At 37.7% G+C, this 19,003-nt stretch overlaps 1 long non-coding RNA gene and 1 pseudogene across 2 annotated transcripts; one reads left to right on the forward strand and one right to left on the reverse strand.

The window, feature by feature from the left end:
- Positions 1-247: 247 nt before the first annotated feature.
- LOC149043505 (uncharacterized) lies at positions 248-12,457 on the reverse strand (annotated as a pseudogene). Its single transcript, XR_016187891.1, has 6 exons — positions 12,325-12,457; positions 6,637-7,362; positions 5,695-6,351; positions 4,667-4,855; positions 3,808-3,831; positions 248-3,105 (listed from the first exon to the last, which is right to left on the reverse strand). The product of XR_016187891.1 is annotated as an uncharacterized LOC149043505 (transcript).
- On the forward strand, positions 7,359-11,023 carry LOC149043506 (uncharacterized). The gene is made up of 2 exons (XR_016187894.1): positions 7,359-10,510; positions 10,588-11,023. It is a non-coding gene; the product is annotated as an uncharacterized LOC149043506 (long non-coding RNA).
- Positions 12,458-19,003: the final 6,546 nt, after the last annotated feature.

Below are 19,003 nucleotides of genomic sequence, written 5' to 3' on the forward strand. Positions count from 1 at the left end.
ACAGTGTAATGGCGGACAGTTAAAACGAAACATTGTTGCTTATTGAAAAAAAAACAACAACAAGAAAACCATCTCTTTTTTGGCAGTACTTAGAAGGGTGTAATTTCACCAAAAATTAAATCAGAATCGGGTGAACGGGAAGACATTTTCCTCTTTTTTCTCACCTCAAGAAACTTTAACTAAATGTTCTTGTCCGAAAGCTTCCTTAGATGCCCAATAGCAAACCAAGTACAGTAAACAATGTCGCCAGTAAAAAAAAACCTTTATTGCAAAATATTTGCGGTTCTATTTACATTAAGCGTTGTTTTTCACTCTGGTGATCAAAAATACTTCGTCTACCTGGTAAGTCTCTTTGACTCAAAATTAAGATTTGACTTGCAACTATTTATTTTGTTTAAATATAAAAATCTACTAAAAGTTGATGAAACTCTATAAGATTTAGAAGACCCTCAAAAGACAGGTTTAAAGCTGGTCGGTGTCTCTGAGTTACAGCTTTAAGACTAGCACGATATTCAGAACTAAGAAACGAAGGCAGATTTAGTCTGGTTAACTTAAAGCTTGGATGCTGTAAAGCTTCACATAAACTGGCAACACCAATATCAGTGATATCACTACCCCGCAGATTTAGTGTGGTTAGCTTACAGCTTGGATGCTGTAAAGCTTCACATAGACTGGCAACACTAGTATCAGTGATAGAACTACCCTGCAGATTTAGTGTGGTTAGCTTACAGCTTGGATGCTGTAAAGCTTCACATAGACTGGCAACACTGATATCAGTGATAGAACTACCCCACAGATTTAGTGTGGTTAGCTTACAGCTTGGATGCTGTAAAGCTTCACATAAACTGGCAACACTGGTATCAGTGATAGAACGACCCTGCAGATTTAGTGTGGTTAGGTTACAGCTTGGATGCTGTAAAGCTTCACATAGACTGGCACCACTGGTATCAGTGATAGAACTACCCCGCAGATTTAGTGTGGTTAGCTTACAGCTTGGATGCTGTAAAGCTTCACATAGACTGGCAACACCGGTATCGGTGATATAATTACAATCCAGATTTAGTGTGGTCAGCTTACAGCTTAGATGCTGTAAAGCTTCCCATAGACTGGCAAAACCGGTATCAGTAATGTTTTTCTCAATTAGAATTAGTGTGGTTAGCTTACAGCTTGGATGCTGTAAAGCTTCACACAGACTGGCCAGACCGGTATCAGTGATCTTAGTGATCACTAGACTTAATTTGGTTAACTTCCTGACTACTAATCTATTAATAACATCAACACATTCATCAGTCAAGTGAAAGTACAATAAGGTCAGTTCAGACACAAGACAGTGTTCATTGTTCAGTGAATTACAGAGTCGTTGTATTCCAGACAGTTTTAGCTGTGATCTGCTAAGTTCGAACTCCTTAACTGTGACGAACTTATCAGAACATTTGTGTTGTGCCTCTCCAGCTTCCTCTTTATTTAGTTCACTGATAATGTCCAACACAACTGATACTCCAATGCAGTCCACATCAGAAAAATCCTTCAAAGCCATGACGCCGTCTGAATTACAAAAGGCTTGCGGATTATTCCTGATGAATTTTTTGGCAAATTCTTTGCAAATTCTTTGCAAATTCTCATTCAGACACGTCATTTTAAGATTACGATGCATAAAGGGTGAATCTAATAATTTTTCCATCAGTTCCTCGTTTCCTTCATTTGACAACACACCAGCCATGAATTGGAAAACCATTTCAGAGCATTCTTCGTGTGGAACACAATTTTCCTTAACGAACCAACGAGCAGCCAAGAATTCTTGGACGGTTAGATGTGTGAAGCTAAAGTGCTTCGTGGTTGTAATCAGTGCAGTCCTAAAAGGCTGACCACAGTAAAGAAGACCGCTACCTTTAAGTTTGCTGACTTCTTCCGCTTCAAAATCGCCTTCCATCTCCCTTTCATCAAAAGTTGGCTTTCTTTCAACCAACAGTTTAGCCGCTAGCTTTGATAATTTATCTAAAGTGTTCTTGATGACAGGAGGGGCCTTGAATTGCTCAGGAATTTCTTTCTGTCTGTATTCTGACTCGGCGTAGTGCTTAAGTTCAAATATTTCAATAAGTTTGGTGTAAACGTCGGTTGTTGAGACAGGAAGGTCATCAGGATTTTCTGATTCGGTTAGGGTATACTCCATCTCAAAGCACAACAGATAACAGAGCATAGGAATATGAGCAAAACTCACAAGGTTCTCATTGTTCAAGACATGTTTAAGAACAGCGTTCTTCATATTTTCGTTTTTCTCGAAGTACTTCTCAACGTATTCTTTAACTTGATCCGACGAAAATCCTGCAATTTCCGCATATCGTTTAAAACGGCTTCCTCCCATCTCGTCCGATTCATCAGGACGCGAGGTAATCATGACGATAGCCCCTTTCAAGATTTTTCCATTGATGAGTTTTGAACACAATGCGGCCACCGGCATTTTACATCTAGCGTTATTGGGATGCCGTCCTTCCGAGTTTCCAGCGATGTTGGTTTTCTGAGAATACTCATCATAGCCGTCGAGAATTATCATTACTTCCCTGGGATGATTTATAATGTACTCAAATGTTGAGTCATCAATGTTACATTTGTCATCCAGTACTGAAGAACAATTTAAGATTTCTCTTAATGTCACATAGTTATTTTCAAGCAAATTCAATTGACGGAAAGTGAGCAAATACACAAACTTTAAATTAGGAAATTCGCTGCTATCTAGTGCTTGAAGTAATTTGTTGTTAGCCCAATCGCGAATCACCTTTTGGCAAAACAGGGATTTCCCAATCCCTGCTTTTCAAACGACAAGAAGAGAATTAGCACTTTCCTGATCATCAATTATGCCAAGAAATATTTCACTGCAGTGTTTGACGGGAGTGCCGCTGACTTTTCCGTAGTACTCAAGCACTTTTCTCCTTGAATAATATGTCTCATCATTCTTAATCAGGGCTTTTCTTCCATGTTGTATGAGAAGATTAGTGAATATTTCGTCTGTTTTCGCGTTGGAAATCGTGCGAGAGGCAAGCAGTTTGGGTTGGAACTCCGTTTGGCCTATGATGGAAGTCTTTAAAGCTGAAGTGTAGGCACTAACGGCTAAAATATAAAAATGTAACATACTTAATATATAACATGACCGCGAGGATAGCAGTTTATTGGTACTTTCACTCTTACTCCACAGGGTTTAACAGTTTTGAGGGCAGGTCAATCAACACACAAGCTTTGAAGAAAAACATCTTAGGCTACATTGGTCTTACTCTTATTGATGAAAAAAGTATAACAAACTAAAGGCACATAAGTACCACACATATTTCTAAACCTCAGAAGCTTAGTCTTGAATGTAAATTTCAAAGTCTAGTTTCTGACAGAGAAACAATTCCAGTATTGGACATCAGAGCCCCAACTCATGGACCCTATAATAGTTAAAAATCGGTGGTGGTTTGGGGAGGAAGGGCCCCCCCCCTCCAAGAGGTCTTGGCCCCACCCCCATCAGATCCACCTGTCTGACACCCAAATTCTTGAAACAACAGGATCACATATTACTATCCAATATGAAGCATTTAACAATTACTTTTCTACATATAATTAAGTCTTGGCCTATTGTGGTTTCAGAGTAAAAAAAAAAGTCTGTGTTTTCTAAACAAAAATTGACCCCCTTCTCTCGAAAAAAATCCTGGATCAACATTTGATTACAGTATCTGATTATGAGAGTTAAAATAGTGGCATATAAGTTCACTGTTTATCATTATCATTCACATGTTCACTATTATTACACTCATCAAAACATGTTGGACTTACCTTGAGAGGGTAATTCATTGGCACCTAAATGAAATAATAAACAAAAAATTAATGTTGTCTCTTTAAACCAATTTACTTAAGAAATTTACTTGAAATCTGAGTTATTCATCTCAAACTAATAACATGTCAGGTTCCATAAAAGGTTAAAAAAAACCATTAACATGTGTGCTGGCATTTATCACTTCCCCATCCATTCCAATAGTTTCAACATCAAAATGCAATCGCACATGCAGTATTGGATAAATCAATTTTTTTAGTTTAAAACAATTTGATTTGTCACTTATTGGCCCAAGAACATATACCAGATCACTTCAAATCACTTTGGCTGATGTCATTAGCCTCTGAATTCTCCATATTTTGGTGGTGTTACATAAACCAAGCTAACTATAGAATACAGGCCAGTCCACCTGGCTCATGGAGTGAATTGTTATTCATCATTATATCACTCAATTAAACTACAAGTTTTTTTCTCCCACCACTCCCATGAGTGACCAAGACAGAATTTCTCCTTACTATATCTATACAATATCATGCAGACAAGTGATGAGAATACAGAAAAATAATAATTATGGGATTACTAGTTGATCTGATACCACATTCTCCAAACTAACATAATGAGAATCATTTGGCAGACAGTAAGGAGAATTGTCAACAAGATCTTGGGAGTAAAAGGGTAAAGAGGCCTTGTTTAAGCTACTGGAATGTTAACTCAAAATATGGGTGACTTAATTTCCTATTTGTGAACAATCACTAAATAAATCATCTTGATTTATAATCCATAAAAGAATATGCTGAGGGAACTTAGATCTAAGTCAGACCTATCCTTGTAAAAAGACAAGATTGAGACAGGAAGCAATACCTGCATTAAAGTGAGGCCAATCTTGAAATATGACTGGATCATTCAAAATGTTGGCCACAACAGATGCTGCCATCACACAGGCAATTTGATTCCATTTCTTGCTTGAAGACTGCATTTCATCTGCGAAGTCTTTGATGCCCTTGACTACCAGCCATTCTGTCTTGAAATCATGGGCTGCTGTATACACTCCTGAATAAAAAAAAACATTCATGTCTGTTATCTATATATTAAGCTTATTTTCTCAGCATCCTTAAAAATAATAATTTTTCAGTCAAAGCTCACAAAGATTCACACTCTACCTGTTTGTCAACATGCACATACCAGAAAGACATAATAATTAGTACCAAAACCTAATTTTTTTCAATTAGTAATTTAAAAAATTGTACACTGAGACTGTAAAATTATTCTTCAGGCTTCAACTTGTTTCATAAGTAACTTTTAACATTTCTCAAAAGACAAACTGTTGTTAGTTAACCCTTTCACTCCTAAGATCTCTTTAAGAAATTCTCTTTAATGTAGTATTTCATACAATTCATATGATGTCAGTTGGGAAAATTTAGTTTTGGATCAACCAATAATCCCCTAATTGACATTTTCTCTTTTCCCATTACTTGTCAGCTTAATATCATATTGATATTGTAAGGAGAAATTCTGTCTTGGTCATTCATGGGAGTTTCAGGGTTAACAGGGACTGTGATACTATTCCTCAACTCTCAAACTATTGAACAAGATACTTTCTACATTTTTCATATGACAAATTGAAAATAATTCATGACATCCTAATGGAGCAAATTCAATCTACTTATCCAGAAGAAGTCTCAGTCACCTTCACCTGTGAAATAATCTTCTCACCCAGCCAAACATCAAATCACTTTAAATACAAGATACACAATTCCTGCAAATTTGGCATGTTATATGGTGTATGCTTGGACCAGCAGAGACAATACCAGAGCAGTGTTTTTCAAAACATTTGCTACATGTGCAAAAGTGCTTGGCTCATCAATTATTTGTATTATTATGATTCTCACCTCCACCTTCCGTTTCAACTGCAATTGCTTCAAGATGTTTCCTAATCATATCTCTGTTTGCCTCTGAGATACTCAGAACCACTCCATCACAGTGCACTTTGGCATTATATTCATCAGCATTTTGTAAAGGTGCCTTCCACCCATCAGCCACATGTTTGATCAGGTTACCAATATCTCTGCTGGGGGGAGTTTTGTGTGCAGCTGTTATCAGCTTTGCTGAAACAACCACATCTCCTAACTTGACCATTTTGCTGTTCAAACCACTGCAGGCACCAACAGAAAAAATAGCCTTGGGTCTCAGTAGTAAGATGGCATCTTTTGAAACAGACAAGGAACCCCCAGGAACATCAGGACCTTTGGAGCACCTCATCAAAGCAATTTTTGTCTTCTTTCCTTGATCATCACCCATGCACCCAAAGTACACAGGGCCAGTACTGATGTGGTAACTCTTAAAGGGTTCCTTCAGGTAGGCAAAGCAGCTTAAGAACTCACAGTCCTCCACTGTTAATAAAAGAATATCAACTGGCAGTTCAACAGTTTTCCAAGGATTAGTGCTTGTTGGAAGATCACTTAACTTTAAAAGTTTGATACTGAGCTCTGGTGGGCTGCTATTGCCAGTCTGTGCTGATCCACTTTTCACTACCTTTATTACTGTCTCTGAAAAAGAAGATAATAGTTCTTTTCAAATTATTTGCATGTGACAATTAATCAGCTTATTACCTAAATGAAATCAAAAGATAAGACAGATAAAGAAAAAAGAGCAAATTATGGATACAACTGACATATCAAGGAAATGAAGATTCACAACTTCAATTACACGTAATTGTGACTTTAAAAAAAAATCTGCAGGAAATTTATTTCATCTAAGGATCCAGTATGACTTACATTATTGACTCTACAAAGTTAGTTTAAAACTCAGGTTAAACAAAAAATTACACACACCCCTCTTCCATGAATTTTGTTCAGAAATGTCAAAGGAATCCTCCATGTTCCCTCCTTTCCTGACCTTTTTCACAATTTTGTCTTCATGCGATTTGACAGTGACACAGTCATCATCTTTCAACCACTCTCTCAGAAGCTCTTGGTAGTATTCTTCAAGATCAGCATCCATACAATGGAGTGTAGGATCATCTATGACTTCCTCAATATTATTAGCTGGTCCCTCCAATACGCAGAAAGATGTCTTTAATGCTGTTCCAGTACAAACTAAAAGTTGGATCATCAACTGAAGCATTAGCAGCATGACTGAAAACTCTGTCCCTGAAAAACTTGATGCGAGTGATGTCAGCTACTGTAGAGGTGTCTGATCCTGGAGGAAGGTTATTCCAGCTGGAGGCAGGGAGAGTCAGACCCCAGATATTCCTCAGAAGAAATACCAGTAGGGAGGTGTCAAAGTCCCTTGAGCAAACTGAAGATTTGTAAGCAGGATACAGTTTGTGCCACTGGGAGTTACTCAGGACTCTTTTCTTTCGCAGTGTTTGCAATTTTGCATGATTTTTTGGATCAGTCAGAACTGTGTGAAGATTTCCTGGTGGAAATATCCTGTCAAAGATCTCCCTCAGCACACATGATCCAACATCAACAAGAAGACGACAGAGCCGTGCATAATTAGAGGTCTCTTTGGTAGAAGGATGCAATGGGGTGGCAGAAGCCATGAAATCAAGTCCTCTGTAAAGAAATGCTTGTAATTAATACATGGAAGGCAACATTATAGAGCACACACAAAAATTATTACTTTATTCTAACTTTGCAACACCAGAATATTACAGCACTCAAACAATGAGTTAAATATCACGCAACAGATCAATAGAATAAGTTTGATGCATCTTCCATTTTAACCCTTTAACCTCCAAGAGCTGTGATTGGCTTCTAATTTCTCCTTACAGTATCAACCTTGAATCAAATGTATGAGTCACAAGAATAAAGGAGATCATCAAAAATTTAAAAAGTTTCTGATTCTCACCTCACACTTTATCTATTTTCTCATATTCAATATACAAAATATTCCTTCAACTTGCAGATAGCAGATGCAAATCCTGGCTGGTCAAATTTTTACTTAAGATTGCTGTCAACAAAATAGGCTGCCTTCTGGAAAAATCTTCCTACTTGTGCTACTACTAATTAAGGAAACTGTAATTAACAGAGATCTTCAGTAGATCATGGCTAGTTTAATCAAAGATGAAGTGAAAAGGTACAGGGAAAACTTACATGCACAATATTTGATATCTGTTTATTTGACGATAAAGATGTGATCAGATTACAACAGAAAAAAATACATCACAGTAAAGCTTATAAAGTACAGATTATGGAAATAACATTTTTCACAGTTTTTGTTTTGGTATGTGCATGTAAGCATTTAAATGCAACATTGATAGTGTTTGCTTCACTGAATTACCAGCCTCTGTGTTACCCCAGACCTTGAAAGAAACTGTACAGTATCACTCAGCAGATAATAGGCTAACAAAGTGTGTCGGGCAATTTTGAGATTCTTATTGTTTCCTGAGAAAATACATTGTGAAGTTGGACAATAGAAAATATTTCTGTTGTTTTCAAACTCCAATGAATTATGAGAGAAATATTTAGAATTTCTTTGAAACCTCATGTACTTTTGTGTAATAATTACCAATGGACATACAAGCCAATTTTCACAAAAGTCCAACAAATCTACATATCCTATTAATGTACAGGTAACTTGTATAATAACAAACTTCTAGTTTTTGGCCACCAAAGAAATTTACAGTTTCCCATCTCCTTTTAGAAAGCAAGTGTCAAATGAATGAACAATGAGACACAATGTGGAATCCTGTGGCAATTAAGCCTTAACTGACAAAGAACTCCAATGAAATTTGCTGGAAAGGTCATTTCATGAAACAGGAACATGAGTTAAACATAATCCAAAAGTCACCAAGCAAGCTCTAGAAAATGAACAACTTAACTTCAATTTCTTTGGCTTGAGCTCTCTCCCTCTTATTAGTGAACTCTTTAAGGCTCTCATAACTCAATGTTTTGCAAAATGGGCCAGAGATTCCCAGTGAATGTGCAGTGCAAGATGTAATGAAAACAACATATGCAAATTGGGATCCTGGATGAAAGCCTGCAGAAAACATCAACACTCTGTCTGAGGCATTTCCCATGATGACACCTTTCACTCTTCATACAGGCTTATACTAAAACATCCTTTCAGCTGTATCTCACCTTCTTTTTAAGATTTTTTTTGTAAATAAACCGTTTAAGCAGTTAAAACTAATTTCTCTAAAAAATAAAATCTTGAAAATTTTGAGCAGATTTTGTTGACAGTAAAATTAATATGACAATAATACATTTAAAAAAAACATTAAAAGATACACATGAAAAGAAAATGGAAAATGAAAGACATTCATTGTAAAAGATAAAAAGTCCTTGAGTATATCTAAATGCACTATAAAGATATTGTTTCAACTGCAAGTACAATTTGTTTCAATTTTGCAGTGTTTGAATTTATATAACACATTATCTCATCAGGCTTGAAATAAGAATCTTCAGTCTCTAGAATATTGAGAAAGCTTTCTTGTTTCTTTTTTGAAGGATTTCTTTGACAAAACTTTCTATTGATATTTAGCATCTCATTCCAGATTTTGAAACCTGAAGCACTTGTGACATTGATGAGCAGTGGTAGTAAATGGGTATAATTGTTTAATGTTCCCATAAAAAATTTTATGATGTTAGAAAGTGCACTAATAGGCTCTGTTGTTATCAATATTCAGCATTAATTTATATACAGCTTCATAATATTAGATGGTAATAGGTAGAATTTTTGCATTTATAAATAAAGGGATAGCATGTTCTTTTCTATCAGCAGAGCAAATTAAACACAATATGCACTTTTGGAGAACAACAAATTTGTTTACTTAATAATATACGTTTTAGATGTATTGCTCCAAGCAGCGAGTCTAATATAGATATATTAGGTAAAAATAAGGATTTACAGATATTAATGACAACAGAAGATGTAATAACGCATATCAACTTAGCAATCATTTGTGTGTTCCTACTCATTTTGGTGATAACACAGTCAACATGGTTTTTCCAAGAAAGATTTTCATCAATTAAAACACTGTCTACTTAAATAATTGTTGCATTTGTAGCTGTAATGTTCTAAACTGACTTTTCTATTTGTTTCACAATCAAATATACTTCTTTGACAAATTCTCCTTGTCTGTTCCATAGGAAATGTAAAGAGAACAGTGTGGAGAATATGAATACCAATGTCTTAGGGTGTTAAAGGTTATGGGGCAGGGGGAACCCACACAATTCCACAACACTCACACTACACAACCTCCCTTTGCTACCTTCAAGACTGAGATTATCACCTGCATATTAGCCTTCAAATGGAATGCAACAGGCATCACCATCCTTAGGGAGAATGGGGGCATACTCCCCCCCTCCCAAAATTGTGAAAACAAATATGAAGTTGCTATGGCAACATTAGTATAAGCAAACATTTCCACTGCTGGAAAGACTTTTAAGCAAGTTTGAAGGGAACAAGGAGTAAATTATACTTAAAAGGATAATAAATAAAACTCCCAAAAGTGATAAATGAGTAGCTCCTCCCTATAATATAAAACATGTCATGAGAATAGTCATACTTATCAGGTCAAAGTTGTTATCTCGATCTAACAAAAAATTCTTGTAACTTATTAGCAAAGAAATGTGTAGCAGCTGGAAGGGAGAATTGAAACTCAGATCTTGGGAGCTAAAGGGTTTACTAAAGCAGCAGTTTGCTATAAGAAACAATAGTTTCAGCTTGAGAACATAATATTAAAATTGTTTGCATGAGGTAGACACGACCACATCAGCTTTTGCTGAATTTTTTATCGTGTTTAAATAAATGCTGCTGTTGTTGTTGTTGTTGAGGTCTCACGCTCCATGTGAAAGACTTGACAACTTGGACTGGGGCTTTTAAGATGGGCGGCTTATAAGCAGCAGTTATCAGTATTTCTGGAGTAGAGGGACATGTATCAGTTGTTCCTTAGGCTCAAAATGAAGGAATGTATCAAATTAAATTCTCAACAAGCCAGGAGTAAACTAGAAAATTGACTTTGTACTATTTGAAAACACCTTTCCAATTTGGAGGCCCAAATGAATTAGGCCACTATTACAAATAAGCAATTGGTTGGCAAATACAGAGATGTCTTCAACAAACATGCAGAAGGTGCTGATCGAAGCACTACAGTACCGCTCGCGACTGCACGTCAACTGCGCAGACGAATTTCACACGCTCAGACGCAGGGTAGTCAGACACGTATATAGGATTTTTTTTACTTTATAATAATAACTTCATTTGCCTAAATAATAAGATAATAATAATAATAATATAAAAAAAGCAGAGATAATAATTAAAACAAATATACAGACAGATAAAAAATAAAAATAACATCGAAATGCAAAATGGCAAAAAGGGTCAAGCCAGAGAGGAACTAAATCCTCATTAACGACACGGTCGGAAAAAATGCACAACTCATGTGCCTTTGTAATTAAGTGCTACAAGTTTCCTTTATATTACATTACTATGTGAAACAAAGAACTTTCAGATTTGAAAACGCGGCGAGTGGAGAACGGAAAATTTACATAGAGAAAAAAGCCATCATGCTACACTCACGCATGTCGCGTCGCTTCGCGAATTTAGCAGTAGATTTGCTGGATTTGAGTTGTTGATGAATCAGTTGGGAAAGAGAATGTCTATTACTCATGGCATCGAAACACGTGTTTCATTGAGCAAGTAACGAAACAAATACTCCGTAATAAATGCTTCCCAATTAATTCATGGCAATCAACACTCCCCAAGATGTTTACGTCGCGGAATCAAAACAATTTGGTCTTTGCATGGTAAAAATTTCCGCACAGTTCCATACTACATTATGCATTCAGTTCTTGGATAGAGAGAACAATAACAACCACGTTACATTGCCAGTGGAAAAACAGATTTGTTTTGCAATAGTATGGGGCTGACGAATTCTTCGAAACTTCGAACCTGCCTCGATCACCTTCGATGAGGATCAGAAGGAAAATATACTGGTTACGATTGTGAATGATTTTCTGTTTTATTTATTGCAACACGCGCCCGCTTCAGTGTTTACGCATCGGAATGTAAACAGTTTGATTTCACATCGCTCGTGATGATTTGTTTGCTTGCAGAGCGCATCGGATTACTACGATGAAAGGTCAAGTTAAAAGACGAAAATTCATCTGAAATCGAAAACGCTTCAACAGACTACTGTTCATTATCATATTGTGCAAGCGCCTATCAATAATGTCAAGATCTTTCAAAACAGACTCTAAAATCTGACATCAACCCATGTCCACGAATTTCAAACATTTGTCTCTTAGGACGCATATTTCATACCTCGTAGCCGAGCGAATCCAGCCAAATTCCACAAAGTAATAACAAATAAGTGAATCAGTTAACATAAAAAACTACCGATAGTGATATCAAGAGTAATTATGAGCTCCAATTCGTAAGATACGAGCATCTCTTAAACAAACAGGAAGTGTTGACCGAAGCACTAAGCTACGAGGGTTAAGACATTAGTCCCTCTCTACTGAAACATGAATCAAGTGAAAAGTATGCATACGGTACACAAATGAGTTTACCTTGGCTAGAATCGTCCGCTAAGAAACGTCAAACAAGTCTTTCGAAATAGAGATCAACCGCATCCTACCTGCACCTGAGCCATGTTGGAAACTTTGGTACGAACGCTATTCGGGGTTTTGCCTAAACCTGTTTGAGATAAGAATAACCGAGGAAGACTAGACACGAGTTTCCGGGTGGTGCACTTCTCTTTATGGCGGACTATTCAATATTATTAGGGAACTACTTAAGCAAACCACGACGGCGACGGCACCGTGGACATGGGAAAACAAAAGATCTAATTGGCAGAACGATAGCTCAGTACGTGCGCTTTAAAACCCCTAATATCAACAGTCATGCAACGTTGCCGAACAAGACACGCACCTTCAGGGCGTGAAATTAATTTTTTTTTCCGATAACCACTTGGCTCCTAAATTCTTCAAAGTGGTAGCCAAGTGGAAAAAAGTTGGTCGCCATTTTCAAAGACAAACAAAACCTTTTTTTAAGCTGTCGGCGTTCTAGATAGACCCTCCAAAATTAAATTTGGGAAAAGATCTTTAACGTGCTACAAAGTGGACACTAGGATGGACGATATACAACGTTATAATAAAGTTCGGATATAACGCGCGCTGTCATTGGTTGAATTCTCATTCTATGAGAGTATAGAGCATAGAACTGAGCTAAAGCTGTCACGCCATCTGCCAAATTATTCTATGTTCGATCTTTTCCGGGACTTCTTTTTAGCTTTTTTCCGATAATTGAAAGTGAAATTTCGGAACAAGCGAGCCGGCAAGTAGCAACAGAACAACCAAACAAAGGTTTGTAATCATACCAGGCGCCGTAATTTACCTTATTAAAACGTGAGCAGATATGAAAATCCTTAAATCCTTAGACATTCCGAGTTTCAAAGATTTTCACGCTCAGTTAGATTGCAAGCTTAAGAGTACGGTAATAAAAATCAAACACAGCAAACACTCGAATAGTATATAATGTTCAGAGTTCAAAAACAAAATAGAACAAAACAGAAATGATGAAAAATATAACCAAACTGGCATAACTGTTAAAATTCATACTTATCATGACGGTGTCTGAGCAAATATGATCATGCTCAAGTCCATCGCGGCTCGCTTATCAGAGGGTCTGAATGGGGGGGTCAAAATGTCGGTTGTCGGTAAATCTCAGTTAATAATTAAAAATACACGTTAATTATTCACATTTATGCAATTTGCCCAGTTTTAAGACTTTAAACTCTAGACGAAGTGTAATACTTGTAATAATTCATTATTTGTTTTCACTTAAACCTCGTTAACGCTGTTTTTTAATTTAGCAACGTGCTCATCTACCCCGCTCTGTTGACAACCTCTGGATGTTCTTCAAAATCTGATTCCTCGTCATCCGAATCTGTCTCATACTCATCGATTTGTACTTCTCTGTGATCCTCAAACACCTCAGTAACATCCCCTTCGTCCACAAATTGTATGCCGACAACGCGTTGTGCATTTGCTGACGATACAGTGTTTTCTTCAGGATATCGAAGCCTCTCTTCAGACTCGTCGGTGTGGTGAACGGCGTAGACAGCTGGCGGCAAGGCCCCAACCTTATCTTTTGTGGTCTCACTCCTAACCGTCCGTTGGCGTACTGGTCTGTAACTCTCTAGCTACTCTTTGATCTGTCCTTCCATCCCTGGTGTTATGTCCTCACTTGGCAAAGGTGTCATCGTAGCTATAGCAGAAAGGGGCATGGCGGATTGAGGTACCGGATTGTAAGATTTGTCATGCGTGTAGTATTTTGCTGCCCATCTAAATGTGCGCTTCAGAGATTCCTTGCAAATTGTGCCAAAATCCTGGGCATATGTAAGTACTGTAAATGTCTCGTGTTTAAGGTGCGAAACAGCGTGCAAATTTTCCACTACTGTTGTGAGCAACGTTTCGAGCAGCAGATCATCTACAAATTGGGGTTTAATGTCCATCACGTTCTTGTATAGTTTTTCTATGCAAAGACACAGATACTTGCGTCTTCTGTGATACAGTTCCCTGTGGACCATTGGTTGCAGACATCTCGCTCAACTTGTTGTTTTCTGTGTTTTCAGCCATGATTTGGGCTTTAAAAATAGCTCTACGGTTTCTTTTACCAACGCTACAAGAAGACGGCGCGAACATTGGTTGTCTTGGTCTATTTTTAAAAATACATTTTAGCCCGGCAAATTCTTTATTTTAGCACGCAAAATGTGCCACAATGCCCATCAAAGTGATAATAATACAGTTTTTAGCCGGAATTTAAAAGAAACTATCTTTACATAGCGAACGCACCAAGTGAGCGTTTTTCGTTGTATAAACAAGGCAGTGTTTATAAACAAGGAATACCGCAGAATTTCCAAAGTAGCGAAATTTATGACTTTTGAAAATCAGGTAAACGAACTACAAGTGCTAATTCAGCCCTACCATCCTGAAACTTTTGAAGGTCTCTTTGTTGCCTTTCGTTTCTCTCGATGTCACCTCCTTCAGTCATGATCCTCTTTGCCAGATTTTCATCTTCTTTTGCTTCTTCTCGTGATTTCCGTTTCCTTCTCACTTTTGACTCGTCACCTTTCTTCTCAGTGTCGTTCATTGACTTCTGCTTGCTTTTATCAGATGTAGCCGATGCCTTCAGCAACACTACTGGCTTTCCGGTCCAGTTTGTGACCTCTTGGATAATGTGTACTAAAATATTAAATACCGTGTGTTTTAAGTTTTCTCTTTAGTAGGCTTTTGAGAAACTTACACAGTTCTTATCAGCAAATGCTCGTCAAGATGTATAAAACGTGCACATCGAGCGAAATCTCTCTTGCGTAGCTTCCCTCGAGGAGAGAATTGAATATTATTTGAACGTCTGGTTTTCAGAAACGAATAAATTTAAGGGCGTGTATAAATGAACGGGGTCTTTAATATGTTAAGCTACACTGTTGTTCATTCACCAATTACTCAGAAAGAAGCTTATAAACTGATTTACTCGCTACTTCTTTGTAGAGATTTTTCTTCTCAATTTTCGCATTCAAATGGACGGTGAAAAAGAAAAAAAAACATTCCGCTCCACAAAACAACAAACAAAAAACGGTGGAACTAGAGTTTAACCACGTTAATATTTGAGCTTAATATTTAACTACAGAACTAAAGTGATTCATCAAACTCCGCTGCACGCGTTCCACACTTACGTTGAGCTCACTGCTACTTTCATCCGATATTAAATTTGGAAGTTCAAGCTGCCATTGCCCTTCCGTCACAATTGCAAAATTTTCGCATTTGCCCGCAGGCGATTTCGCCAGGCGAAATAACTTAAACGAAAATCCGCCAATTCCATATTGATGTGCCTGCTCCTTTAGTCCTAAAAACTCCGCAAGATGTTTTTTTAGTTCAGATACTCCTCTATGAGCTTCTTTGTCTACTGGGACCCTGCTTCGATGACGTTCGATGGCGACTTCTTCACCTTTTCGAAAAAAACTCACGATGACTTTAGCAATCCCAGTCATGACCCGACCGCATGAACAAACAACGAGCAATAAAAAGACAACAGCAGGGCGTCTCGTCGGCTCGATTGTGATCTGCTGTTCTTGAAATGAGACAGCAGGGCGTCTTGTCAGCCCGATTACGAGCCGCTGTTCTAGAAATGAGCCCACGCTGCTCACCGAAAAGAAGGATCCCGTGGATTTAAAGTAATTTGAAGACAAGAAATTCTATAATTCGGCTAAATTTGGAATTAATATGGTTACGTCATAATTAATAGCAAATTAATAGCATTAAGCATTAATAGCATAAGGTTAATAGCATTGCAAACGACCACGCTCCGATAAAATCAAAGCGTGTGAAGGGGACAAAGACACCGTGGGTTACGAACAAACTCCTCGAAATTCGGAGTGATCGAGATTACCACTGGAAACAGGCTCAGAAGTGTAAGAACTCGCAGTATCACTGGCAAATGTACCGAAAATTGAGGAACTGTGCGAATAGCGAGGAAAAGAAGCTGAAATCGAAATATTATTGTCGGCCGATAGAAGATGCTAAAGGTGACAGCTCCAAGATGTGGAAAGCAATTAAAGAGACACTTCCCTTTAACCACAATGAAATTAATGCAGTTTTTGGTCATGGAAAATTGCAGACTGACCCCAAAGGCATTGCAGAAACTCTAAACAATCACTTTTCAAGCATCGGCAAGAGCCTTGCAAAGGCCTTTCGTGGATTAAAACCGACTCAGTACGATGCAGTTCCTACCTTATCGTTCTCTCTCAAGTATGTGACGTCAGCCTTTGTTGAAAAGCAGCTGCGCCTAATGAAAACTAATAAAGCGGTAGGACTAGACAGCATTAGTGCACGTTTACTCCGTGATGCAGCAAATGTACTTGCTTCACCTCTGCGGGATATCATAAACCTCTCTTTTGAGAAGGGTCAATTCCCATCATCTTGGAAATGTGCGAAAGTGACTGCTCTTTTCAAAGAAGGTGATAAGTCCGATAAAGATAACTATCGTCCCATTTCTGTCCTGCCCACGGTCAGTAAAGTAATTGAGAGAGCTGTTCATTCTCAACTTTACGGCTACCTTGACTCCAACAATCTGCTTGCTGTGAACCAGTTTGGCTTTAGACGTGCAAGATCTACCGCTTTAGCTCTAACGCAGTTTACCGATGAAGTGCTAAGTAATATGGATGGTGTAGTTTTTATTGATCTGAAGAAGGCCTTCGACACCGTTGACCATGTCATTTTACTCGGGAAGCTCAAATCTCTAGGATTATGCAGCAAGAATCTTGAGTGGTTCCATTCCTACCTATCCTCTCGTTACCAGAAGACTGTGATTGGTCAAGCCTCTTCTCCTGCGCGGAAGGTTTCCGTTGGTGTTCCTCAGGGGTCTATTCTCGGTCCATTACTATTTGCCATTTACATCAACGATCTACCCAAGATCCTTCGGAACACTACGGTCACCTTATTCGCTGATGACACTGCTATCTACTGCTCTTCTCAATCAGCCCGTGACCTACAGACCATGTTGAATCAGGATCTGGACAGGCTAGCTCAGTGGCTCTACGAGCATAAACTTACACTAAATATCTCGAAGTCTAAATTCATGCTCATTGGCGGTCCAAGGAAACTTAACACCTTAGAAGAATTCACATTAACAATCAAGGAGAAGGAGTTAGACAGAGTCAATTCGTTCAAGTATCTGGGCGTAATTATCAATGAGAATCTGTCTTGGACTGATCATGTGGATTACATTAAGACCAAAGTGTCTCAGAGGCTTGGCGTTTTACAGAGAATAAAACATCTTCTGCCAAGAAATACAAGGGAACTCTTTGTAAAAGCCATGGTGCTGCCAATCCTTGATTATGCTGATGTGACTTGGGGGGATAAATCCAACACCACTCTGATGAACAAGATCCAATTACTCCAGAATAAAGCAGCTAAATTAATTTTAGATATGCCAAAGCATTCATCAGCAACAGAAGCTCTTGATCTACTTGGTTGGGATACATTGGAAAAAAGGCGAAGATCTCATCGTCTATTTTTGGTTTTTAAGTCCTTGAATGGACTAATTGATTGGAATTTTAATTTTAATCATTTTAAAGACATGCATGATTATAACACTCGTTTTAATAACAACATTTGTAAACCACAATCAAAGCGTACATGGGGTCAGCATCGGTTTGTTTGTCATGCAGTAGATGACTGGAACGCTCTCCCAGACGGCATTAGGAACATTTCCGATTTTTCAGTTTTTAGACGTCTTGTTAAAAACATGTAGTCTCTTCTATTGATTATACCCTTTTATACTTTTCTTGATAACCATATTTATATTTTCTGTTATCCTTACGTTAGATTTATGCAGGGCCTCACTGAAAACCACACTTTGTGACGTGGGCTCCCTGTCAAAAGATCTTATTTATTATTATTATTATACGTCGGGTGAAGAAGGATTTTGTGAGCTAGAAATCATCAAAATGCTGTTTTTTCTGAATACAAACATCCCTATCACGTCTGACCATGTCGGTTGTCGGTTGTCGGTTGTCGGTTAGAATTTATTTGTCGCTAGTCGGTAATTTTTTCCCCGTTTCGTCGGTAGTCAGTAATTTTTTACGCCCTTGTCGCTAGTCGGTTAACCCCATTCACACCCTCCTTTTTATATCTATCATATCTGTAGCAACTAGAATTTGCATTTTTATTTATTGTCAAGTAACTGCAAAATGATTTTATAGCTTTTCTTTCAATTGAACCACTGTTGTGATGTTCTGTTTCGATTCAGTAAAGGTCGCGTTTTTGCTTGTGGTTGTGTAAGAATTACGTAACACCGGTGGTGTTTTATCTCTCGCCAATACAAGCTTTGTTTTCGCTAGATGATTCTTGTTGCTAGTTGATTTCAACTAAGTCAGTGTTTGCGTTAGTTTTTTTCTAGCGTCGTGTTACTTTTTATAAGAGTTCTAGCTACCGGACCTGGTTACGCCACACAATGTAAGTTCGTTTCTATTTTATGTAGCTGTGTCGTTATTCTTATTGTTATTATTTTTGTACTAGATATTTGTATTATTTATTTATTTTCAGTCGAATCACATTTACACATCTACACATCTTTACATCCAAATATTCGTCTATCTGGAAAACAGATTAAATATGCATTCAAGTCATGGCGTTAAACGTGTTGTATTTATCTACATTAGCTGTGGCACGGAATTCTAGTAAATCA

This window comes from Pocillopora damicornis, chromosome 6 (genome assembly GCF_964200805.1).
Source record: "Pocillopora damicornis chromosome 6, jaPocDami1.2, whole genome shotgun sequence".
Taxonomy (NCBI): Eukaryota; Metazoa; Cnidaria; class Anthozoa; order Scleractinia; family Pocilloporidae; genus Pocillopora; species Pocillopora damicornis.